The 27,267-nt window shown below is 44.7% G+C and overlaps 1 long non-coding RNA gene across 1 annotated transcript in view; it reads left to right on the plus strand.

Annotated features, from left to right (window-relative positions):
- The window catches only part of LOC135051048 (uncharacterized), a 170,013-nt gene that overhangs the window by 123,635 nt on the left and 19,111 nt on the right, over positions 1–27,267 (plus strand). Inside the window, exon 2 of the long non-coding RNA XR_010242010.1 lies at positions 17,089–17,227. This is a non-coding gene — a long non-coding RNA (uncharacterized LOC135051048). The remainder of the gene's footprint in view (positions 1–17,088; positions 17,228–27,267) is intronic.

Genomic DNA, 27,267 nt, shown 5'->3' on the forward strand with positions numbered 1-27,267 from the left:
GTTGGCACCCTTCCGGGTAAGAGCAGTAATGGGTGTGATGACAGTAGAAAAGTCTCAAATGAACTTGTGGTAGTAGTTGGCGAATCCGAGAAAGCGTTGAACCACTATAAGATTTGTTGGAAGTGGGCACACCTGAATTGCTTTGAGCTTTTCAGGATCCATTCTGAGTCCTGAACCCAGGAAGATAATTTACTTTACTTCGAAGACACATTTTTCTAACTTGCAGTAAGGCACCTCCTTAACTTGCCGATGATGGTACACCTGATTGTTGCCAAATATCAGGATGTCGTCCAGGTATACGACTACATGCGTATACAGTAAATCACGGGAAATCTAATTTATATAATGCTGGGACATGGCGGTGCACTGATGAGACCAAATGGCATGACAAGGTATTTGTAGGGGCCATCGTGGGTGTTAAATGCAGTTTTTCACTCCTCACCTTCTCGTATGCGGATTAGGTTACATGCCACATGCAGATTAAGTTTGGTAAAAATGGTAGCACCTCTGACTCGATCAAAAAGTTTTGTGATCAGAGGTAGAGGATAACAATTTTTAATAGTGTTATCGTTCAGGCCTCTGTAGTCAATGTAGGGTCTTAATCCACCATATATCTTTTTGACATAGAAAAAACCTGCAGATTAAACTTTTCTCAAGGTTCTCCCAGATATATTCCGCCATGGCTTGGGTCTCCGGTAAGGAAAGTGGATAGTTGAGCCCTCTAGGAGGAGATTTTCCTGGAACTAAGTCTATTGAAAAATCTCATTATTGATGGGTGCCTGCACCTGCTTTGCTGAATATGTCTGTAAACTCATAAGGATGATGTGGAGTATGAGGATAAGACGGAGCAGTACAGAGTGCTAGAAGAAGTTGTTGCAGGCAGGACTTGAAGCAAGAGGATCCCCAAGCAGTGATTTGAGAGGTTTTTCCAGGGAAGGCCTAGAACTATGGAATGTGATGCCCTGGCAATAACAAGAAAATGTAAAAGCTCGGAGTGCAAGACCCCAATCTTGACTCTTAGAGGCTTAGTCTGGTGGGTAATAGTGCCACCTAAAATGCAACTCCAATCGACTGCAGTTAGGATCACTGGGTTGGACAGTCTCTTGATGGCAGTGCCCGTTGCTGAACAAAAGGTGTGGTGATGAAATTCCCAGCGGAACCTAAGTCGAGTAGAGCCGAGACCTTCTTGAATCGCTAACCGACTTGCAGGGAGATTGAGTGTATGCAATCACATTTTTGTGGACAGGAATTAAGTATTTCTAGCCTGGCCTTTCCTTGCCTGACTAGGAACGGGTGTTTCCCGAACTCTTGGGACAAGAGTTGAGCTGGTGGGAAGAAACAGCACAGTAGAGGAAGAGATTCTCAGAGTGTTGTCTACGGCACTCTTCCTGAGACAGACAAGAGCAGTTAACTACAGATGTGTCTCTATACATCTTTGCCCATGATGCATTCTCATCATGGGACAAAGAAGTGCCATGCTGTGGTGTTCGCAGTTGCGTGCATACGCACGCTCCCGCAAATGCTTTACACACACAGGAGTAGAACAAAGGCAGCGGGAGTAAAAGGCTCCCGCTGCAGTGTATAATGAGATGGGGACTGGGAGACACTGTGGAGACAGGTAGCGGGATGAAAACCTCCCACTACCCGTAGACTAGTTATATGGCCTGTTCTGTGTGCGAATGCAGGGTGCGTGCATACGCACATGCCCACGATTATAAGCATATCAAAGCAGCCATGGTGATGTGCATTCCTGTGATGCATTTGGATCGCGGAAACGCCACTCCATGGCTGTAAATACAGCAAAGATGTGTGAGGACACATATGTAGCATTGGCTCTTTCTTGGAAGGAGAGACCCGATGGATAACTGATACCGCTTGAACTTTAGGATAAGGACATCTTCCTCTTTCAATAGCTCACTCCTGAAAACATAAGTCCACCTTTGTATATAAAGAGATTAGTTCCTACAACTTTTCTGGAAGACCACAAGCGGCAAGCTCGTCTTGATTTTTTTCTGATAACTTATTCCATAAAGCTGCATAGAGTGCCTCATCATTCCATCTTAACTCTAAAGCCCATATTTGGGGTTGAACTAGGTATTGTCCAACAGAAAGAGACCCTTGATGGAGGCTTAAGATGTCTGTGGAGGCTGGTGACACCCTCCCAGGTTCATCGAAAGAAAGAAAATAACGCATCAGATTTATCCCAGAGAGGGGATACCCAGTTCAGAGTGGACCCAGAAAGTAGGTAGATAATATATTCCACTCCACCATGCTCAGTAGTAAAGTTACTGGGTTACAACTCGAAGTGGATCTCACATTGATTTAAAAATCCCCTGCTATTCTTTAGAATTCCATTGAACTAAGTAGGGGTAGGAAGCCAGAGACGAGACACTGAAGATGGTGGTGATGCTGGAGGAGTTGGAGCCAGGGGATGAGTAACTGCAGAGCCACTGAGAGAAGTCTGAATACTGTACAGGCGACTGGACAGCTCTTTCAGAAACTGTATAACCTGACCCTGTGCAACCTCCTGATGTTCTAAGCATGCTGCAAGGTTTTGGATAAGTTCTGCAGGTGAAGCCTTATCCTTGACTGGATCCATTTGGCCAGTACAAACTGTCATGCCTGTGGGTTGGGTTTGGCTTGGGTGGGCATGTGTGGGTGGAGCTGACTCTGAGGCAGTGTGAATGAAGCAAGGCTTAATCCAGATTCTTCTCATAGAAATTGAAGTTTAGCAGGAAGGATAGGTACTGTCAATAATAGTCTTAGTGAAGAATCGTTGGTGTTCTAGCAGTGACTAGTGCAAAGGCAGAAGTGAAATAAAAACAATAACAATGACCGGACTCGAAGCAGAATGCTGACCGGACTGGAAATGGAATGCTGATTGGAATGGAACCGGAGTGCTGACCAGGTTGGAACCAGAATTATGACACTGAATAGCCTCTTGTAGGTACAGATGATAATGCAAAGATAACTAGAGACTTGGTATAACCAGACTTAAACTGGAACAGAGCTGATTGGATCCAAATAGTTACAGAATACCCATTATAGGACAGAGTACTCACTCATTGGAAACTTCAGTCTGCTGTGTTGGAGAAGCCCCTGGATTGGTCCATGGAGAGTCAGTTGATTGAAACCAAGATTGCGGGGCCCATGGCTGGTTTTGGAGGGAACTTTGGTTTAGACCCAAACACATAAAGAAGCGGTGCAGTATGGAGGATCACATTCTGAGAAAGCATGCAGCGGCTGCAAACAATGTGCAGCGCCACTCGCAAAGACAGCCGCAAGCTGCTGGAAGCATCATGCGGGCACAGCTCCAACGGACCCTTGCGTAAACTGGGAGCGATGTTTGCAAGCAGCGCACCTGGACCTCAGCACCAGCCAGGACAGACACTGCAGGAGTAAGAAACCAGTTATAACACTCCAGAGCATAACAGTAGGAAGGTATTCATCAAGGGGTTTTTGCGGATTGGTGCTTTGTATTTTGTGAGTCTCTATTTTCAAAGTAATAAAAAGCACTGTAAATTGTGTTTCCGCACTCCACTTCCACTGATGAATAATTGCATACCAGAGAATGAATTACTAAAATGTATCAATACTTCTGTTAATACTGTGTTTCATGTCAATGCAAAGGGAAAGTTGATGATCCAACTAAGACTCTAAGATTTTGAATCCACTGCTGCTACTTGCAGAAAGTTGGATACTTTATCACTGTGGCCTACCTGGTTCCCAATGATTAACATAAAGGTAATAGTTGTACCCAGTATTATTTTTCAACAGGAACAAACTGGAACACTGTTCCTGAACATCTTAACTAAGACATATTCATGTTGGAAATAATATGTGTGCAGCTGCGATGGTATGGAAAAGGTATGTACAGGGGTTAAAGTAAAGGGGAACAAGGTGGAACTGGGTTCCACCATTGCCCTGCACAGTAATTCCAACAGAAAAGCCCGCCCCATCACCTACATCATTAGATGATGCAAGTGGCGCTAGCGCTACTGATAAGCTGCAGCCATCCTTCCCCACCTTCATCAGGTCCTGGTGGATTCATGGTCCTCCGCCATCTACAGCCACCCCTCCTGGTACTCATACATGCTATTTCTGTTGGTCAGCATTCATCCCTTCCTCGGGTCCCATTGGCTAAATGAGTTCCACCACCTCTCTAGGACCACTTTAAGCCCCGGGAATGCACCAGTGGAATGTCCTATGTCCACAGACAACCAGTTGCTTAACCAGTAAGTGGTTTACTGAATATAAAAGCTTGTACAGTCGTTCTCACTGTGATATACTGCTAAATATATAGTGGTGACAAGGTGTGGGTAGCGATGGAGGATGCTGGAACAGTGGTAATGCAGAATAAAATATCAGGATTCTTTAAGTAGGTGACATCCGTCTCCCACCATGTCGTTCTTACACAGATTAATTTGATAGAGATATAGTACCAGCCAATCCACTCCTGTCATTTTTTAAACCCAGCCTGTGACATGGCAGTTAGGAGCCGATTGGCTGGTTACCTTAATTTGGCTATTCTCACACAAGGGATTATGTTAAATTTCTCTAAATCAGAGGCTGAATCTATTTTGTTTTATCAGCAATTAAAGGACAATGTGGATGCATGTCCTATTGAACATTTGTACAAGGAATGGCTCAAACTGATGCAGAGAGAGCTAGATTACCTTCACCATGGTATCACTTTGAGTGATTATTATAAAAAAAAAAAATGTTCCGAGCGGCTTTAGAGACAGAAATTCACCTTCCATCAGTCGATTTAATATTTCCTTTTGCGGTATTAAATAAGTGCAGCTTTGACCTAATCCTCTTGGTCATAGAGAAGGCTAGGAAGGAACTGAATACACTGTAGCATATGAGAAGATTGTGACTTTTGAAACTGCAAACAAACATATATTGGATGAGGATACATTTAACAAATGGATTGAGAAACTTGCTGAAAAATTGGCAAAAGTAAATGTGGATTCTGAACAGAATAGGGTATATAACTGGGTTAGTGGCGATCAAAAGTTCATGGGCGCAACCAGACACAGAGGGGACAAACATGCATTTATGTCCGAATCCTCTCAAGAAAGAACATCTTCCAGTGATTCTGATGCCAGTGGAGCAACTAGGCAGTTTTCTGTAACTACCCCTTTAGGGGCTCACACATGTACAAGGCTACCAGAACAAAGAGTAGACCAATCAGGTAAAGTGGTCAGAGGATGAAGACATGGAAGAAGGGAGACCACCACTTCTATGGAGAACATAATCTTTAATTTGTCTTCACACCCACTTACGGACTATGGGCCTAATTCAGTAAGGATTGCAAATTCTGGGGGCTGCCCATCGCTGGGCAAGATCTCCAAGCATGCTGACCGGCGCCTCCCCCTGTTCAACAAGCAGAAAATGCGAACGCATTGAAATTTCTGCTTGTTAGCATAAACGGAGGAATCCTCCTGCCGGTGCAGCTTGAGCATGTCTAATTTTTTTGTCTCATTTGTTTGATTTGGTTCCCTTTATCTATACTTTAGGGCTTCTGTGAAAATCTGAGGTAGTTTTAGGACAAGTTTCAGCAGAAACAATGACGTCACGCCAGCGGTCAGGTGGTGAATCTACCAATGGAGACAAGTGTGTACACCATCACCATAGCAATTACAAACAACTTTATTCGTATTGACAATACTGATACAATATCGGAATAAATGTTTTAACAATTTGTTTCATAAGAGGACGAATATAAACAATTATTTATTAGCTAGAGCCTCAATTTTTTTTATATATATATAGATCAGGAGAAGGCTTTTGAGCAATCACAGTAGCTAAATATATTATGCCACCCCAGAGATATAATATTGCTGTCTGCTGTGGTGTCACTATATACAGCTTATGTCATTTTATTTAAACAAAACAGGAGAAATTTAAATGTTCGTTTAAGCCTGATGGTGCTACAGTGTTTAATTTAACGATCCAGCGTGATTCCAGCTGGATTCATTTTTTGCTCCGCTCTCCTCCTCTACTCATGGGGGGTACACAATCTATGATTTTGTACCTGAGTGTTGCCAATGAATGTCTGGCCTCCACAAAATGTCTTGCAAAAGGCTGGTCTACTGTTTTACCTTCTAAGGCTAATCTGATGGCTAACCTATGTTGGGTAGCTCTCTCTCGGAAGGAGCAGATTGTCTTACCCACATTGGTGGTCATTCCGAGTTGATCGCTAGCTGCATTTGTTCGCAGTGCAGCGATCAGGCTAAAAAAAACGTCAGTTCTGCGCATGCGTATGCGGCGCAATGCGCACGCACAACGTACGGGCACAACGAATGATGCAGTTTTGCACAGGGTCTAGGGATGCATTTCAGTCGCACTGGTTGCCGCAGAGTGATTGACATGAAGTGGGCGTTTCTGGGTGGCAACTGACCATTTTCAGGGAGTGTTCGGAAAAACGCAGGCGGGCCATGGAAAACGCAGGCGTGGCTGGGCGAACAGGATGAAGATCAGATGGAGATGGAACTGGTAACTCTGGAATAGACATATTCCAGAGTTACCAGTTCCATCTCCATCTGATCTTCAGACCTATTCCAGAGTTACCAGTTCCATCTCCATCTGATCTTCGGTCTGAAAGAAATTGCAAAAAGTATCTTTAAGAACTTTTAAGAACTTTCAAGTGTTTTTGAGCGCTCCATTGTACTTCATAAAACAAAACATATATTCATAGTATCCCACACAAATACACACATAGATCACCTCACACATTGCACACACTTACATAGTACAAAATGACCATACACAGCATACCATACACATATATAGCTCACCACAAACATTGCACACACATACATAGTACACTAAACAAACATACATATACCACACACAGTAGCACTGCAATCACATACACATTGCAAAGTCATACATATCATACCACACACACACACATACACATACTGTACATATATACACACAAACATACCTAGTGCTGAGAGGAGGAGACTGGCGGCAGCCGGCACATGCATTTCAAAGTGTGAGAAGTCGGACCAAGGAGCAGCTGTGGGATGAGCATGCGCAGTAACTCCCCAGCTCTCCCGTCCATGACATTCTCTTGAGCTCTGCCGGAAAAAGCTCTGTGCCGCGGTCACGGTTGTGATATCGGTTTATTCTGAGACGGAGACATAGCTGTCTCCATCTCTGGAAAAAATAACTTGGTCCATCAGGAGGGGTCTCTGGGTACTCAGAACCTCCGCCCCCCCCTCCGTGCGCCACTGCCAAACAGCACATAATGCAAAGAAAAAAATAAGAGGTGCAACATGGAATTTTTCTTGGGCCCTCCAACCGACCCTTATGTTGTATAAACAGGACATGCACACTTTAACAAACCAATCATTTCAGCGACAGGGTCTGTCACACGACTGTGGCTGAAATGATTGGTTTGTTGGGTGTGGATCATTAGATCAACAGTGTCTAGGTCAACAATGTTTAGGTTGACCACTATAGGTCAACAGTCACTAGGTCGACAGGGTTGGAAGGTCAACAGAGTTTCTAGGTCGACATGAGGTTTTTTTATTTTTGTTTGTGTCATTTTCTTCGTAGAGTGACCGGGAACCCCAATTAGTCCACCGTGTCCCCTCACATGGCTCGCTTCACTCACCATGCTTCGGGCAAGGTGCCTCGCTTCGCTCGTCACAGATTACCATTCCAATCGAAGTCCACATGGATCGTTAAGTATGAAAAAGTAAAAAAAAAAGTTTAAAAAAAAAAAAAAACTCATATCGACCTTTTGACCTGTCGACCTAGCACATGTCGACCTAGAAACCCTGTCGAACTTCCAACCCTGTCGACCGAGTGACTGTCGACCTATAGTGGTCGACGTAGACAGTGTCGATCTTCAGACCGGATCCCGGTTTGTTTGGGCCCCCCACAAAAAAAGAAGCAAATAATCCCCCAACCAAAAAAGAAGCAATTCATCTCTCCTTGCACAAACTGGCTCTACAGAGGCAAGATGTCGTCCTCATCCTCCGATTCCTCACCCCTGTCAGCATGTACATCCTCCTCCTCCTTACAGATTATTAATTCGTCTCCACTGGAATCCACCATCACAGGTCCCGTCCCTGTGTACTTTCTGGAGCAATTGCTGGTAAATGTCTTAGTGGAGGAATTTATAATTCATTTTGATCAACATCATCTTCTACACATATTCTGGAAGTAACCTCCTACGCTGATCGCTGACAAGGTGACCGGCTGCACTAAACACTCTTCCGTAGTACACACTGGAGGGGAAGGCAACTTAGGTAAAATAAAGCCAGTTTGTGCAAGGGCCTCGAAATTGCCTTTTTCCTGCCAGTATGAATACCGACTGTCTAACATGCCTACTTGGATGCTGTCACCCATATAATCATCCACCATTCTTTCAATGGTGAGAGTATCATATACAGTGACAGTAGAGATGTCAGTAATCATTAGCAGGTAATTCAGTCCGGACCAGATGTCAGCATTTGCTCCTGACTGCCCTGTATCACCACCAGTGGGTGGGCTCAGAAATGTTATCCTTTTCCTCGCAGCCGCAGTTGCGGGAGAAAATGAAGGAGGAGCTGTTGACGGGTCATGTTCCAATTGAGTTGACAGCTGTCTCACCAGCAGGCCTTTGAACCTCTGCAGACTTGTGTCTGCCGGAAAGAGAGATACAACATAGGCTTTGAACCTAGGATCAAGCACGGTGGCCAAAATGTAGTGCTCTGATTTGAACAGATTGACCACCCTTGAATCCTGGCAAAGCGAATGAAGGGCTCCATCCACAAGTCCCATATACTTTGCGGAATTGCTGCATCTTGGCTCTCCTTCAATTTCACCAGATGCTTCTGCAAAAGCCTGATGAGGGGAATGACCTGACTCAAGCTGGCATTGTCTGAATTGACTTCACATGTGGCAATTTTGAAGGGATGGAGAACCTTGTACAAGAAAGAAATCATTCTCCACTGCGCATGAGTCAGGTGCATTCCCCCTCCTTTGGCTATATCGTAGGTGGATGTATAGGCTTGAATGGCCTTTTGCTGCTCCTCCATCCTCTGAAGGATATACAGTGTTGAATTCCACCTCGTTACCACCTCTTGCTTCAGGTGATAGCAGCGCAGGATCAGGAGTGTTTGCTGGTGCTCCAGTCTTTGGCACACGGTGGCTGAATGCTGAAAGTGGCCCGCAATTTTTCAGGCCACCGACAGCATCTCCTGCATGCCCCTGTCATTTTTCAAAAAATTCTGCATCACAAAATTAATTGTATGTGTAAAACATTGGACATGCTGGAATTTGCCCAGATGTAATGCACGTACAATATTGGTGGTGTTGTCCGATATCACAAATCCCCAGGAGAGTCTAAATTGGGTAAGCCACTGTGCGATGATGTACCCCAGTTTCCGTAAGAGGTTGTCAGCAGTGTGCCTCTTAAGGAAACCGGTGATACACAGCGTAGCCTGCATAGGAACGAGCTGCTGTTTGTGAGATGTTGCTACTGGTGCCGCTGCTGTTGATGCTGCGGGAGGCAATTACATCTACCCAGTGGGCTGTCACAGTCATGTAGGCCTTAGTTTGCCCTGCTCCACTGGTTAAGTGGTTAAGTGGGCACTGGGTACAACCGCATTTTTCAGGACACTAAGGACACTTTTCTTAATGCCCCTGTACAGTCCAGGAGTCACTTTCCTAGTGAAGTGGAATCTAGATGGGATTTTTACCAGGGAAACACTACCTCTATCAATTGTCTAAATCCCACTGTACCAATGGCAGATACCGGATGCATGTCCAACACCAACATAGCTGTCAAGGCCTCAGTTATCCGCTTTGCAACAGGATGACTGCTGTCATATTTCATCTTCCTCGCAAAGGACTGTTGGACGGTCAATTGCTTAGTTGAAGTAGTACAAGTGGTCTTCCGACTTCCCCTTTGGGATGACGATCGACACCCAGCAACAATAACAGCAGCAGCACCAGCAGCAGTAGGCGTACCACTCAAGTATCCTCCGGAGGAATCCCGGTTAGGAGAGGACTCGTCAGTTATGCCAGTGACATGGCCTGCAGGATTACTGACGTTCCTGACTGAGGAGGAAATTGACATTGAGGGAGTTGGTGGTGTGGCTTGCAGGAGCTTGGGTACAAGAGGAAGAAGGGATTCAGATGTCGGTGGACTGCTTACGCTATTACCCAAAGTTTCTGAACTTGACAATGACTTCTGATGAATGTGCTGCAGGTGACATATAAGGGAGGATGTTCCTAGGTGGTTAACGTCCTTACCCCTACTTATTACAGACTGACAGAGGCAACACATTCTTGACAGCTGTTGTCCGGATTTGGGAAGAAATAATTCCACACTGAAGAGGTGGCTTTTTTGGTATTTTGCCCAGGCATGACAATTGGCTTTCTCATCCCACGGACAACAACTGTCTCCCTCGGTGCCTCATTTAAACAAACCACATCACCATCAGAATCCTCCTCGTCAACTTCCTCCTCAGCGCCAGCATCACCCATATCCTCATCCTGGTGTACTTCAACAGTGACATCTTCAATTTGAATATCAGAAACTGGACTGTGGGTGCTCCTTCCAGCACTTGCAGAGGGCGTGCGAATGGTGGAAGGAGCCACCTCTTCCCATCCAGTGTTGGACTCTCCTTGGGGATTTATGATACCATCTTAGAACGCACAGTTCTTTGCTGTGCTTTTGCCAGCTTAACGCTTATCATTTTTCTAGCGGGTGGATGAGGGCTTCCATCGTCAGGTGAAGCTGAACCACTAGTCATGAACACAGGCCAGGGCCTTAGCCGTTCTTTGCCACTCCATTTCGTAAATGGCATATTGGCCAGTTTACGTTTCTCCTCAGACCATTTATATTAATTTTTGGGGGGTCATTTTACTAAACTTGGCTTTTTGGATTTTACATGCCCTCTACTATGACATTGGGCATCGGCCTTGGCAGACAACATTGATGGCATTTCATCGTCTATGTCATAACTAGTGGCAGCAGCTTCAGCACTAGGAGGAAGTGGTTCTTGATCTCTCCCTATTTTATCCTCCAAATTTTTGTTCTCCATTATTTTCTGGAGTTATATAACAATATGTAGCACCGGATAGCATACCTCTACACCACACAGGACAAACCCTGTGGAAATTATTTGGATTAAATATTAATAACCCCTTTATTTGGAGTAAATAATATACAGCACAGGACAGCACCACTGAACTTATATGGCAGAACCACTGGACTGGACTTATACGACAGTATCACTGGACTGGATTTATACTGCAGTACCACTGGACTGGATTTATATGGCAGTACCACTGGACATATATATACGGCAGTATCACTGGACTGGATTTATATAGCAGTACCACTGGACTGGATTTATACGGCAGTACCACAGGACTTATATGGCAGTAGCACTGGATTTATATGGCAGTGCCACTGGACATTTACGGCAGTATCACTGGAATTATGTGGCAGTACCACTGGACTTATATGGCAGTACCACTGGACTGGATTTATACAGCAGTACCACTGGGCATATACGGCAGTATCACTGGACTGGATTTATATGGCAGTACCACTGGACATACAGTATACGGCAGTATCACTGGATTTATACGGCAGTATCAGTGGACTGGATTTATGCCGCAGTACCACTGGACTTATACGGAATTACCACTGGACATATATAGCAGTACCACTGAACATATACGGCAGTATCACTGGACTTATATGGCAGTATCACTGGACTGAATTTATACAGCAGTACCACTGGATTTATACGGCAGTACCACTTGACAAATACGGCAGTATCACTGGAATTAAATGGCAGTACCACTGGACATATACGGCAGTATAATTGGATTTATATAGCAGTACCACTGGACATATATGGCAGGATCACTGGACATATATGGCAGTACCACTGGACTGGATTTATACGACAGTATCACTGGACTTATACGGCAGTATCACTGGACATATACAGGCATATCACTGGACATATACGGCAGTACAACTGGACTTATACGGCAGTACCACTGGACTTATACAGCAGCACAGGGACACCACCACTGGACTGATGCAGGACAACACAGCACCACTGCAATGGACTGGACTCATACAGCAGCACTGGACATATGGCAGCAGAGGACACCACCACATTGACTGGACTGATGCAGCACAAGACACCACCACTGGACTGATGCAGCACAACAAAGCACCACTGGACTGGACTTATACAGCAGCACTGGACGTATGGTAGCAGAGGACACCACCACTGTGACTGGACTAATGCAGCACAAGACACTACCACTGTACTGATACAGAACAACACAGCACCACTGCACTGAACTTATACAGCTACACTGGACATATGACAGCAGAGGACACCACCACTGTGACTGGACTGATGCAGCATAAGACACTACACTGAACTGAGCAGCACAAGACAGCACTGGAATAGCCACTCCACTTTCCCATACAGACACTGAGTGAGGACGGAGACACATCCTCTCGCTACACTATCCCAAACCGTAGTGAAAATGGCGGCGACGCGCGGCTCCTTATATGGATTCCAAAACCCGCGAGAATCTGACAGCAGGATGATGAAGTTTCTGGTTTCCGAGTCTATCGGGAAGTCCCAAGCCGGACTCGGATCCGGGCAGGAAGTAATGTTCGGTAGGTTCGCTTCTCAGAAAACCGAACCCGCTCATCTCTAATACTGTATATATATATATATATATATATATATATATATATGTCCAAAAACGGGCAGCACTCCCAAGCCGCTATGTATTAATGTTAAGGTGCCCTCCTGCATGGGCAGATTAAAGGAGGAGCAATAGGGGCGGTTGTCCCGGTGCCCCCACACATTAGGGGCCCCCACACTCTGCTCCACAAATCGGACCTGGGACCCCATTATGTTGGAGGCACCATTATATTCCCTTGTCCGTCCAGTGGCCACCAAGGAGCACTGGAGCTCCACAATCAGTAAATGCCACGAGACACTGACTTTCACAGAGAACCACCAGCGGCACACTGGGAACTGTTTCTGTGATGGAGCTGCTGAGTATGGTTCCATTTTACTCAGACATCGCTCGGCCTTAGCGGCACCGGTTGCCGGCACCAGTGGTGAATTGAATTGGTCATTCTTCCTAAGAGCTTATTGGTTATTATTTTACTAATAATCCATTAGAAAAAATTACTGATTCAATAATAAATATGATTTTACAGAGAGTGCCGCCTATTACTTGCAATGGGGCTATTATGCAACTATTATACAGGATATTCATGGTTCCACGCTCCGCCGCGGTGGGTAAGATCGTTGAGCCAGCCCAGGGCACCCTCCATTTGGACCATCTTACTCCTTGCAGACTGTTTTTAAATTTTGCACATTCAGCACCTTTTGCACAATGGTTGCACTTTATTGACACAGACACTTTAGGGTCTGCGTGGCTCACCTGTGGTTTGAGGGTGGTATAAGATAGCAGCCTCCGAGGGTGAAGGCGATTTTACCTCATTTTTATTTGAATGTGACAACTATGAGACTCTTAGTTTTTCAGACGTGGATGCTGAAAAAATTCTTCACAAAGATACTGCATTATCTGATGACCTGATTGATTCAAGTGCTGACATCTACCGGGAAATGTTCGAACTTAAGAAAAGGGAGTTAGACTTCCTGTACCATAGTAGAACCCTATACGATTACTACCGGGCTAAGCAAATACCCAGAGGGTTCAGGGTACATAACACACCGACCATAGGTAGATACAACACCATCTTTTGTAAACGCTGGATCTCAATACTCAATAAATGCTCCATGGACCTAATTTTATTGGTTATTGAAGAGTCCACTAGGGAGCTTAAGTTAACAACTGAGAAGATCAGCGGATTTGAAAAGGAACATCTTGCAACTATGGTGACAGATAAATCCACAGATTGGATGACCAAATTACAAACACAACTGGATGATTACAAAAATAATCTGCTGATATACAAAAAAGAAAAACACAGAAAGGTGGTCTCCGACTATGCACAACACCGGGTATACACCTGGCTAAATCAATCACATCAGTCTTGGGGAAGAGGCCGAGGAGTAGTGAGCCAGAAGAGACCACAGAGAGTTCGTTTTTCAAGCACTTCAGCCAGTGATAATGAGGAAGTTGCGGGATCAGGAGTTGAGGCTCGACATGCTGTGACCCCTTTTGGGGTAAACACCCGGGCAGGGGCCTCCACCCGGGGATGAGGAAAATGAGATGGGGAGGCCAAACGCGGAGGCAGAACAGTAGGAAGGCCACCCAAACACAGGACCACCTAATCTTTAACCTTTCCTCGTATGTCCTCAAAGGTCCAGAACAACAACTTCTCAGTAGGGGACTCACGTTTATTCCCACCAATTATGTGGACCAATTCAATTGGAAGGTGGACTCTTATAAATTGGCACGTTCTTTGAAGATTAAGGAACATTTTTCCAAACAACCAGTCACAGAGGCTGGACCGTCATTGCCTATTCGTATCTCCAAACTTGGTAATCGATTTAGATTTGATCCACAGTCAAACAATGCCACGCTCAAAACCTTCTAAAGGTTAATGGAAAATGCCATCGAGACCAATGAGCCTGTGGTAAGGCATAATCTTTCCCGTGAGGAACGACAGGTGTTGAAGGACTTACAACAAAGGACTGACATCATTTTAAGAGCCGCGGATAAGGGGGGCTCGATTGTCATCCAGGACACGACTTCCTACATCACAGAATGTGATAGGTTGCTAAGTGATAGTAGGACTTATTGCCTCCTTGACAAGGGCCCCACCTCTGGCTTTAAGCTTGAGTTAGACACATTATTGAAACAAGCTGTGTGTGAGGGGTTGATATTACAGGTAATATGTGACAAATTACCCACAACATGGCCAGTAGTACCATTATTTTATACACTGCCCAAGATACACAAGGACGCACAGAGGCCTCCGGGGATACCCATTATTTCCTCTCGGGAATCTTTGTGCGAACCAATAGCAGTGTACCTTGATACATGTATCCAGGATACCTTTTCTTATTTAAAGGATACAAAAATGTTACTGGATAGATTGTCACTGTTGGGGCCTGTTCCCAGTGAGACGTCTATGGTGACCCTTGACGTCACCAGCGTGTACACAGGCATCCCCCATCAGGCTGGGTTGGAGGCTGTTAGGCGTTTAATCACTGGTAACAGGCTCTATGTTGGTCCAGATGTTGATTTTTTCATTGAGTTGTTGGCATTTACATTAACACATAATTTCTTTTTGTTCAATGGGAAATTTAACAAACATCTAACAGGCTACTCAGTGGGGTCCCCGGAGGCCCCGTCATTTGCCAATTGCTATATGAAAGAGACCTGTTTTTTGAGGATGCGAGTATTTCAGAAGCAATGCTGATTTATTTTCGCTACATTGACGACCTCCTCATTTTCTGGAAAGATGACATACAGAGATTGCTCGAGGTGGTCAATGGACAAAATAACTCGGACAGTCCAATTAAGTTGACCCTGGTCTCAAGTAAAACTGAGATTTGCTATTTGGATGTTCTTATCCAGTTAAAAAATGGCATGATAGGCACATCTTTATACAAGAAACCCACCGATAGGAACACCCTCCTTCGGGCAGATAGTTCCCATCCTAAAGCCATGATCCGTAGTTTGCCCTATTCACAATTATTGAGGGTGTGCAGAAATAACATCGATCCAGACATACGTGAGCTACAATTAGATGAGATGATATTAAAATTCTCAGAAAGAGGTTACACACTGACAGAATTGAAAAAAGCACGAGAGAGAGCTTTGTGTAATCATCGGAAACAAAATAGACATCAATCCAAAGTATTGCCAAAGGACACTGTACCATGGGTGACGGAATATAATTCCAGTAGCCCGGGACTTTCGAAACAAGTCAAGGGGATGTGGCAGATGGTAACGTCTGACCCTGACTTGAAGTGTTTCCAAAATAGTAAACTGATGCCCAGTTACTCAAGGCGCAGACATTTTAAGGATCTGGTGGTTAAGACTGATGTGACGGGTTTTGATTCCACAAATTCATCCAAGCATTTTTTAAGCAGAAAAAATGGCTGTTTCAGGTGCTTAGGATGTACAACTTGTTCCTTTTTATTGGTTGGGGAGACCTTGCCACATCCACATACTGGCCAAAGATTGAAGATCAAGTGGCCACTCACATGCACGTCTCAGTTTGTGGTCTACGTGATAGTTTGCCCTTGTGGGCTCTATTACGTGGACAATACCGAATGTCAATTGAAAGTAAGATTGACCTAACACAGATCTGCCATTCGTGCAGCTCTGAGCTCGGGTAACAGTGAGCAACCTGTTGCACCACACAAACATAATTTACTGAGTCTCAGATATAAGGCCATTGACCATGTACCGGCCTCAAGACGTGGAGGCGACAGGGGTAAAAGTTGCTCCAGTTAGAATCCAAGTGGATTTTTCGCCTCGATTGTCTAGCCCAGAGGTTCTCAAACTCGGTCCTCAGGACCCCACACAGTGCATGTTTTGCAGGTAACCCAGCAATTGCACAGGTGTATTAATTACTCACTGACACATTTTTAAAGGTCCACATGTGGAGCTCATTATTTCAATTGTGATTCTGTGAGAAGATCTGCAAAACATGCACTGTGTGGGGTCCTGAGGACCGAGTTTGAGAACCTTTGGTCTAGCCCCTAGGGGGGTAAACGAATCTTTGGGACTAGTTAACTTTTTATGAATTACGTGGTCACGTTAGGCTTTTAGTGTAATTTCAGGTTATCCCACGCCTTCAGGTCATCCCCTCAACAGGATCCACCCGTGGCAGGCTAGCTTGCTATAGTAATGCCCATTGCCCCGCGGGGCAGATTTACCTGTTTAGGTTTTAGTATGAGATTTACAAGATCAGGTGTAGCACACAGTCCGGTTTTTAACATTTTATTATGTTTTTGTATTTTGCACATGATTTATTTAGATTTGTTTTGACACACTCTAACTTGCTTTGAACACTATTTGCATTTGTGTGCCTATTTGTTCACAGTTTTGTTCACGATCGCAACAGTGTCATGTGATTGTTTTGTTTTGCATACACAGCTCTCAGCACGTCTCCATGGTTACCGGCAAGCCTGATGACATCACTTCCTGGCCGGCTGTGATGCCGAGACCGGAAGTGCGGGACAGGGAAAGCTAGGGAGCTCCGTGGTCCATGCAGCTGAGAGTCGTTAATCTGGGGGTAAGTGGTACCAATTTATGGTATAAATGTTTGTGATTTTGCACTGCCATATTATCTGAGGAAGGGGATACATCCCCGAAACGTCACCTGTATGTTTCAATAAATATTTCACCCGTGAGGGCAAAGTTCTTCATCACAGTTCAAGTCTGTGAGTGCCGGCTACATTTGTCTGCAATATATATATATATATATATATTTTTTTTTTTTTTTATGAGACTGAGGCTTGTAATTAGGAGTGTGATGCTGTGTGTATAGTATTTGGAGGTCACTAATGCTGTTTGTAGTATATGGTGGCAATTAATGCTGTGTGTTTTATATGTGAGTCATTAATGCTACAGTATGTTGTAGTATATGGAGGTCACTGATGCTGGATGTAGTATATGGCTGTCACTAATGCTGTCTGTAGTATATGGTGGTCATATATGTAAAGGGTGACTGTTATTCACTGGGACACTGGGACAGAGGTCACCATAATGAAACTTTGCCCTGGTAAGGAGAAAGAGGATCCCTCTCCCCTCATTCTCCAAGTTCCTGGCTTTTCCTTTCGGCCCATCTCAGGTGGTTCTGCCATTGACACCAGTGCCATCGATCTTACATCGCAATCTTGTGAACGTCTCTGCACAAAAACTAAGGGAGGATAGGAGGAGCCACCCTCCATATGCTGCAGTTCTGGCATGGGCAAAGGTTGGTAAAGACCCTTCGGAAACTCAGCCCACCCCATTCGGACCCATTCACTATATACGCAGCACTCACTCCACACACAGTATCAGTATTATCCATGTACAATGCAAAATAGTCTTATTCTGATTTGATTGAAGACTATTTTGCACTGTACAGGAATAATACTGATGCCATGTATGCAATGAGGCCACGCACCCTCCCCTTTTCGGCATAAGAGTCTCTAATTTAGGGTTTGGCATAGTGACTAGGATGGTGGGGGCCCAAAGCAAATTGTTGCACCTTGGCCCACCACTCAATAGTTCTGCCACTGATAGGGGTGGATTCAATTCGGTGCAAGATGGGTCCTGCGTCTCCCTCTCACGCCGAACATGCACTGTGAATGTGGGTGTGAAGAGGTAGTGAAAATGTAATTTTTTTAAAGGAAATGTTGGGACTATTTTCAGAACCGCTTGGACACGGTTATCTTGACTAGTTTTCTGCGCATAGGCAGAACATTACTTATTAACATAAACCCTTCATCTATTGTTCTCAACTGCAATACAATATAGAGAACAATACAGCAGGGGATTAAGGGGGTCATTCCGAGTTGTTCGCTCATTGCCGATTTTTGCTATGCTGCGATATGTTGCTAATTGCGCATGCGCAAGGCACGCAGGGCGCATGCGCTTAGTTATTTAACTAAAAACTTAGCAGATTTGCTGTGGATCCTGCGGCGCTTTTCAGTCGCTCTGCTGATCAGTGAATGATTGACAGAAAAGGGGCGTTACTGGGTGGTAACTGAGCGTTTTCCGGGAGTGTGCTAAAAAACGCAGGCGTGTCATGGAAAAACGCGGGAGTGTCTGGAGAAACGGGGGAGTTGCTGGTCGAACGCAGGGCGTGTTTGTGACGTCAAACCAGGAACTAAACGGACTGAGCTGATTGCAATCTGTGAGTAGGTATGGAGCTACTCAGAAACTGCAAATAATTATTTAGTAGCAGTTCTGCTAATCTTTCGTTCGCTATTCTGCTAAGCTAAGATACACTCCCAGAGGGCGGCGGCCTAGCATTTGCAATGCTGCTAAAAGCAGCTAGCGAGCGAACAACTCGGAATGAGGGCCTAAGTCATTACAGCAGGGGATTAAGTCCGACTGGCCAGTCTCAGTTAATCCTATTAAAGGTCAAGATAGATGTGGACCCATCTGTATATAGGCATTTGGAAGTTTTCAGTTAGCTTAATTAGGACAATAATTACATGTCATTATTGAGGATAAACAAAATGTCCTCAAATTACACCAAAATCAACTTTTTTCATTCTAATACACCCCAAATGTAACTTTTAATTTCAATGAAAATGAATTGCTTTTTATTATTCTTTTTTATTTTATTATTATTATTATTATTATTATTATTTAAAGTGGCCTCAAATTACTGCAAAATTACCTTTTGTACAACTTTTTTCCATTTTGTTAATATGTAATTAAACAAAATTAATTTGCTTTATATATATATGTATGTATATATATATTCAAAAAGAAGACGGCATCACTCCAGGTCTTTCAAGTGGTAAAAGTGTATTTCAAATAAACATCACAGAATCCAACGTTTCGGGGCCCGTAGCCCCTTTGTCAAGGTGTGTGCAGTGCAATAAAGGAATGGCCTTACCTTTTAAAGGTCCGTGTCACCCACAGTGAGGAGGAGCTTCACCCGCGTCGTCACCGCTGTCGGTAGCCGGGGGGCTTCCGGCGTCCCGTGGAATCCTCGTCACGCGGAGATGCCCGCCCGCTTCCGGTGTCCCGCAGTTGTGACGTAACGATTGGGTCTCGGCCTTGGTGTCCATGGCAACCCGTGCCGATTGCCAATGCGCATGCGCGCCGGGTTCTGCAGAAGTAAAGTGTGAAGGAATGGTAGTGTACAGTATACTAGTGCTCCATATTAAATATAACAGTGTATGTAAAATACAGATAAGCCAGGGTCCCACTTAACATCCTAACTAACAAGGCTCTATGTCCTATAATAATAAGGTCCTGTCAGGTTCTTAGCTGCAAACCAGGGTTATATTCCTCATGTAGATACTTCTTGTATAGCTAATGACTGACTGTGTAGACGCGAGGGACAAGGTGGACAGGGGGGGGGAGGGAGGTTGGGATGGACGGTTGGGAGGGGGGCGCAGGGGGAGGCAGTGGGGAAAAGAAGGGGAAGGGGTGAGGGGAGTTGGGAGGTTGAGGTGGGTAAGAAAAATTGATTACCTGCATGTCTAAAACGGGGGGTGGGTCTCATACATATATTGAATTCTAACCTCTAGCCCTAATGTAGTACTACCGGGACAGAGACATAGATACATAAAGAGAGCAGAATAGGCCACCACCTCATGTCATCTGTATAAGTCAGAGGGAGAGGGGTAAATGTCTCCCCGAAGCAACTTGGGCTAACGGAATTATTTCTTTGTTAAGGAGTTCCACAGAATATTCTGTGGAACTCCTTAACAAAGAATTAATTCTAGCTTGATAGCCAAGTTGCTTCGGCAGGAGACACTTTTCCCTCTCCCTCCTGACTTATACAGTGACATGAGGTGGTGGCCTATACTGCTATATATTATGTATCTATGTCTCTGTCCCGGTAGTACTACATTAGGGCTAGAGGTTAGAATTCAATATATGTATGAGACCCACCCCCCGTTTTAGACATGCAGGTAATCAATTTTTCTTACCCACCTCAACCTCCCAACTCCCCTCACCCCTTCCCCCCCTTCTTTTCCCCACTGCCTCCCCTGGCCCCCCTCCCAACCGTCCATCCCAACCCCCTCCCCCTCCCCCCCCCCCCCCTGTCCACCTTGTCCCTCGCGTCTACACAGTCAGTCATTAGCTATACAAGAAGTATCTACATGAGGAACATAACCCTGGTTTGCAGCTAAGAACCTGACAGGACCTTATTATTATAGGACATAGAGCATTGTTAGTTAGGATGTTAAGTGGGACCCTGGCTTATCTGTATTTTACATACACTGTTATATTTAATATGGAGCACTAGTATACTGTACACTACCATTCCTTCACCCATTAGAGTCCGACCATCTTTAGATTAATTATAATATTGAAACGAGCCTAGTTGTGTGACCCATTTAGGTTTAAGGAGCACAGGCACTTAATCACTGGTGCACTTTAGCACATCTGCACTTTCCACTGGACTGCACCAGACAAGCACAGGATACCACTTGGACTTAACCTATATCATGGAGGGTCCACAAGCCAGTGAAACTTTCGGCTGCCGGAGTATGACAAAACCCAAGGGGGGCCCGTTTAGTTATAATGAAAGTGACGCAGAGAGACTCTTGTTTAAAGACCTACTCCCTGAGGCAGAAATACAGCTAGATGCCCAGGATACATTTAACCAGCTTCTAAAACTAAAGAAAAAAGAAATTGACTACCTTATGCATGGGATCTCCCTCTCCCAGTATGATCGGGAACAGATGATCCCGAGGGGATTTAGGATTATAAATGTGCCCACGTTGGGTAGATATAATCCTGATTTTTGCCATAAATGGACGGCAATTTTGAACAAATGTAGCCTTGATTTAGTCCTATTAGTAGTAGAGGAAGTGGGACGAGAGATGAAGGTGACTAGAGATAAGATCAACAATTTTGAAAAAGAGAATTTAAAGACACTCCAGGAAGATACGTCACATGATTGGATTTCCAAACTGCAAGCCCAATGTGACCTTTACAAGAAGGAGCTTATACGTTTTAAGAGGAATAAACATCTAATTGTCAAAAGTGACTATGAAGATAATCAAGTTTACAAGTGGCTCATGGGAGGTGACACACACAAGACCGGCCCACGCAACTATACCTTTAAGAGGGAATGGAGGAAGAGGAGAGAAGGAGGATTTAAACACAACTATTCCTCAAATAGTGACAGTGAATTCTTAGCACCCGACTCAGATGAAAACCCGACCCCGCTAAGTGAGATCCCTTTAGGGGAAGCACAGGCCAAAGCCAAAGGAACAAGAGGGCGACCACCCGTAGAGGGGACCAAAACAAGAGATTACAGAAGCCGGGCAGCCAAGAACAAAACCTAATATACAATCTCTCCTCTAGAACGTTCACACCATTAGAGACTAAGGTTCTTAATAAGGGTCTCTCATATGTCCCAACCAACAGACACGATGCTTTCTCCTGGAAAATGGACTTACACAAATTTTCGCGAAAACTAAGGCTACAGGAATACTTCCAAGAACATATGGATACACAAACAGATACTTCGGTATTTAATAAGTTTCTATCCACCCGTTCCACCTCCACATTTGACCCCCAGTCATCCAACCCTTCACTAAAAACCTTCATACGGTTAATGGATGACTCTGTTACGCGCTACACCAGTACCCCAAGACAACAAAGGAACAACATGTCAAAAGGTGAGAGGGATGCACTAAAGGATCTAAGTGGCTACAAAGATGTTGTCTTCCGCCCGGCTGATAAGGGCGGGGGCTTGGTAATACAAGATGTATGTGAGTAACGGGAAGAGATCTACCGTCAACTGGGGGAGACACAGACATATCAAGTGCTAGAGATGGATCCAACATGTAAATTCAAGCAAGAATTAGACGGAGTCCTGGAAGAAGCTAAATCCAGAGGCGACATTTCCAGCAAGATCCACAATGCACTAACACAGAAATTCCCAACAGTACCGGTCCTCTTCACCACACCTAAGATTCATAAAGATAACAATAAACCTCCTGGCAGACCTATAATCTCGGCTAGAGACTCATTATACCAGCCAATATCACAATTCCTGGACTGTATACTACAACCTCTGGTCACGCAACAACCAACGTACATTAAAGACACAACCGATTTCTTGTTAAGGCTGAAAAGCATAGACACAGTCCCACTGGACACACAGATGTGTGTAATGGACGTGTGTAATCTGTACACAAGCATCCCCCACACGGAGGGGTTGGAGGCGGTCAGAGAATTTCTCCAGGTTGAAAACATGAAGGCCGTGAACTTGGATCTATTTATGCATCTCCTCTCCCTAACACTACATAGGAATTATTTCCTGTTTGACGGGAAATATTTCCTACAACGCAAAGGATGCGCAATGGGGAGTAGTGTAGCTCCAGCGTACGCAAATGTGTACATGTTTAAGGAGTAAAAGAAGCTGTTCTTCGAAAACTTAAACATAAAACAACATATACTACTATACTGTCGGTTTATAGACGACGTATTTATGCTGTGGACAGGTGGTGAAAACCTTTTCAAAGAACTAATGGAAGATATTAACGTGAAAGCAGACCATATTAAATTCACATTTTAGAACCATACGGCGAGTATGAATTACCTGGATGTGACAGTCAAGATTGACAAAAGGAAGATCAGCACCACCCTGTATTCTAAACCGACAGACAAGAATACATTGTTGAGGGCCGATAGCCACCATCCCAAGCCACTTATCAGAGGACTACCAAGGTCACAAATGATGAGAACAGCGAGGATCCATAGTGACCATGATACACTGGACACAGAACTAGACAGAGTCGTGAATAGATTCACAGAACGGGGGTATGACCCAATCAAGTTACAGGAGCAAAAGCAGGAAGTACTGAATCTCGAAAGAGATACACTGCTGAGGAAAACACCAAGGGACAATAAGGATACTATACCATGGACCAGTAAATTTAGCACCTCCAGCCCGGTAGTTCAGAGAGCTACTAAAGCCCTTTGGCCAATTGTAGCGACCGATAATAAATTAAGATGCTTTAGATCAAAAAGACCAATGAATTGTTTCACGAGAGGCAAGAATATTAAAGACCATATAGTACATTCAGATATTACAGGATTTAAGACCAACACCCCGATGAACTTCCTCACAAAAGCACCTGGGTGCTATAAATGTCTGGGATGCACTACATGCAAATCCTTACTAACAGGATCAAAGTTTAAACATCCCAGCAATGACCAAGTCTTCAGTATCCGACATGTTGTAACGTGTACAACAACGCACATAATTTATCTTATTACATGTCCGTGTGGACTAGGATATGTGGGGAAGACCACCAGGGACCTGAGACAAAGGATGGCATTACATATATCGGCTATTGCGGCAGCCATCAGGAATGGAAAATCAGATCAACCAGTAGAACAAGCAGCACCAGCTCAGCGCGCTGAAGTACATGATTATAGACCACATCCCGCCGAGTCTAAGAGGAGGGGACAGAAATGGAAAGCTGCTGAATATGGAAGCACGCTGGATATTCAAGCTAGAAACGATCTAGCCAAAAGGACTCAATGAACAGATTCTGTGGAACTCCTTAACAAAGAAATAATTCCGTTAGCCCAAGTTGCTTCGGGGAGACATTTACCCCTCTCCCTCTGACTTATACAGATGACATGAGGTGGTGGCCTATTCTGCTCTCTTTATGTATCTATGTCTCTGTCCCGGTAGTACTACATTAGGGCTAGAGGTTAGAATTCAATATATGTATGAGACCCACCCCCCGTTTTAGACAAGCAGGTAATCAATTTTTCTTACCCACCTCAACCTCCCAACTCCCCTCACCCCTTCCCCTTCCCCTTCTTTTCCCCACTGCCTCCCCCCCCCCTCCCAACCGTCCATCCCAACCTCCCTCCCCCCCCCTCCCCCCCTTCCCCTCCCCCCCCCCCCCTTCCCCTCCCCCCCCCCCCCCGTCCACCTTGTCCCTCGCGTCTACACAGTCAGTCATTAGCTATACAAGAAGTATCTACATGAGGAATATAACCCTGGTTTGCAGCTAAGAACCTGACAGGACCTTATTATTATAGGACATAGAGCCTTGTTAGTTAGGGTGTTAAGTGGGACCCTGGCTTATCTGTATTTTACATACACTGTTATATTTAATATGGAGCACTAGTATACTGTACACTACCATTCCTTCACACTTTACTTCTGCAGAACCCGGCGCGCATGCGCATTGGCAATCGGCACGGGTTGCCATGGACACCAAGGCCGAGACCCAATCGTTACGTCACAACTGCGGGACACCGGAAGCGGGCGGGCATCTCCGCGTGACGAGGATTCCACGGGACGCCGGAAGCACCCCGGCTACCGGCAGCGGTGACGGCGCGGGTGAAGCTCCTCCTCACTGTGGGTGACACGGACCTTTAAAAGGTAAGGCCATTCCTTTATTGCACTGCACACACCTTGACAAAGGGGCTACGGGCCCCGAAACGTTGGATTCTGTGATGTTTATTTGAAATACACTTTTACCACTTGAAAGACCTGGAGTGACGCCGTCTTCTTTTTGAATGCATGTTTTGACCAGCACGGAGGGCACCCAGGCAATCTACACCAGCAGGACCGGGAGTGCCGGGCACCAGTGGTACATATGTATATATATATATATATATATATATATATATATATATATATATATATATATATATATTTACTTCTAAAAGAAATGCACAAATCAGCCGTTTGAACCCTTTTAAAAGCATCCAGTACTGTCCCTACGCCCACTTACCGCATTCTATCTGAAGTTGTCTGTTAGATCCAAAATGATTTGTGGATCCGGTTCCGGGTTTTTAGAAGCTGGCTGGACTGTTTCTTTAAACAAGAGTCAAGCAGGAAGAATGATAGTCTATTTCGTAGGTTTATTCAAACAAGGAAAAATCATGCTGCGCAGCACGTGTAAGACAGAGTAGGTTATCCAGAAGAAAGAGCCCTCGGGAAGTCTCTACCGTGATCCAGTTGAAAGAATCACTCCGGGAGGGTTGGTAACTGTGGAGATCTTGAGCAATGAGAGTTTTTATGCAGTCTGTGGTGCATCAGCCAATCCAGACAAGCTGGATTGGCTGATGCAGTAGGGAGACCGGGCATGTATCACTGGAATGGCCAGACAACTGTGACTGAGACTGGAACTGAGACTGAGAAAGCACTGTCCGGTTACCGACTGCAGAAAACTCCCTGGATGCTGCAAAAGCAAGGCTGAAGAGCACAGAGTTGCCACACTGCTTCAGTGTGAGCAGAGACGTTGCACCTCCACCTGCACAGCCAAGACTGACCAGTTTAATACCTGCTGATCGATGCTATTGGCCTGAGACCATCCACAGCCTCCAGAGCAGCTGATTGGCCTCCTTAGTCACATGACCGAAATCCAAGATGTACCGATGCCGCAGCACTCCCGCAATCAGCACAGCCCAGATGCATGTTCCTGCGAGTTCCTAACAGCCTGTTAACCCCCAGCGCCCACCGCCAGCAGCCTGCCCCGCTCCCAGAAGGACTCCGCCATAAGGACTGGACAGGTAAGTCCCAACGCCCCCGGAGCCCTTTCTGGGGGTGCAGGAAGGTCTCCCCACTTTTTCATGCACTTTTCCCTGCTTGCATTTTGTAGAAAATTCATACTCCCTCAGCGCGACTACCACAAATTGGCATTCCTATTTGTATCTTCCATTTCCCTGGTATGCGCATTTGTGAGAAGTCTGTGAGTTTCATTAAACAAACTCGCATTAGCAGACTTGCACCTAACTGGATCAAGCCCATACTGTATTAGTGAACATCCTGATTTAAGTAGAGAAAGAGCCTTGTGTAGTTATCAGTATGTGGTGAACTGGTGATAGTTATTTTTTTGTTGGTTTTCGCCATACAATAAATAGACCCCTCAATTTAGTTAATTAAAAACTGAGTACATTAAAAAAGAAAGTTTCAAAGAACTGTTCATGTTTTTAATAAAAAAAATAAAAACATTGGTCTGTCCATTCATTTGTAGTTCCACTCACCAATGGATAAAGAAGAACAATCATTACATTTTGCAGCTACAGTAGCAGTTAAAAGCTACTTGACAGACTAAATTAACACAGCCTCTCATTGTATCACCAGCTGTCCCAAGTGCAATGAGGCACACCAACACTTTGGATGATTCTCTCCCATATCAGCTGCTGTTCCTATTTTTATTATTTGCACCTCTGGGTATTGTTCTGATGAAAGGTCAATGGCATGGTCTCACAGACTGTTTTTATCCTGATATAACAACCGCAGACATGTATCTTTATAAATAAACAATTTCTGAGTCTAGGAACAATTGTTCCTCATGTGAAAGATTTGGATATTAGAAGTTTTTCTGTTTCATTCAATTTGTCAGTCTTTAGGAAACATAACACAGCCCAACACGTGTTTTGGTGCCGAGGATTTTTTACCTGATTTATGTATATTTGGTGTGCTGATTTCAAATATAACATAAATTTTCGCCTATCAGCTCTAATTTTTGAGATAATAGGATTTTGCTACCTACCGGTAAATCCTTTTCTCCTAGTCCGTAGAGGATGCTGGGGTCCACTTCATGACCATGGGGTATAGACAGTTCCGCAGCAGCCATGGGCACTTTAAGACTTTTCAAGGGTGTGAAC

This window comes from Pseudophryne corroboree, chromosome 2 (genome assembly GCF_028390025.1).
Source record: "Pseudophryne corroboree isolate aPseCor3 chromosome 2, aPseCor3.hap2, whole genome shotgun sequence".
Taxonomy (NCBI): Eukaryota; Metazoa; Chordata; class Amphibia; order Anura; family Myobatrachidae; genus Pseudophryne; species Pseudophryne corroboree.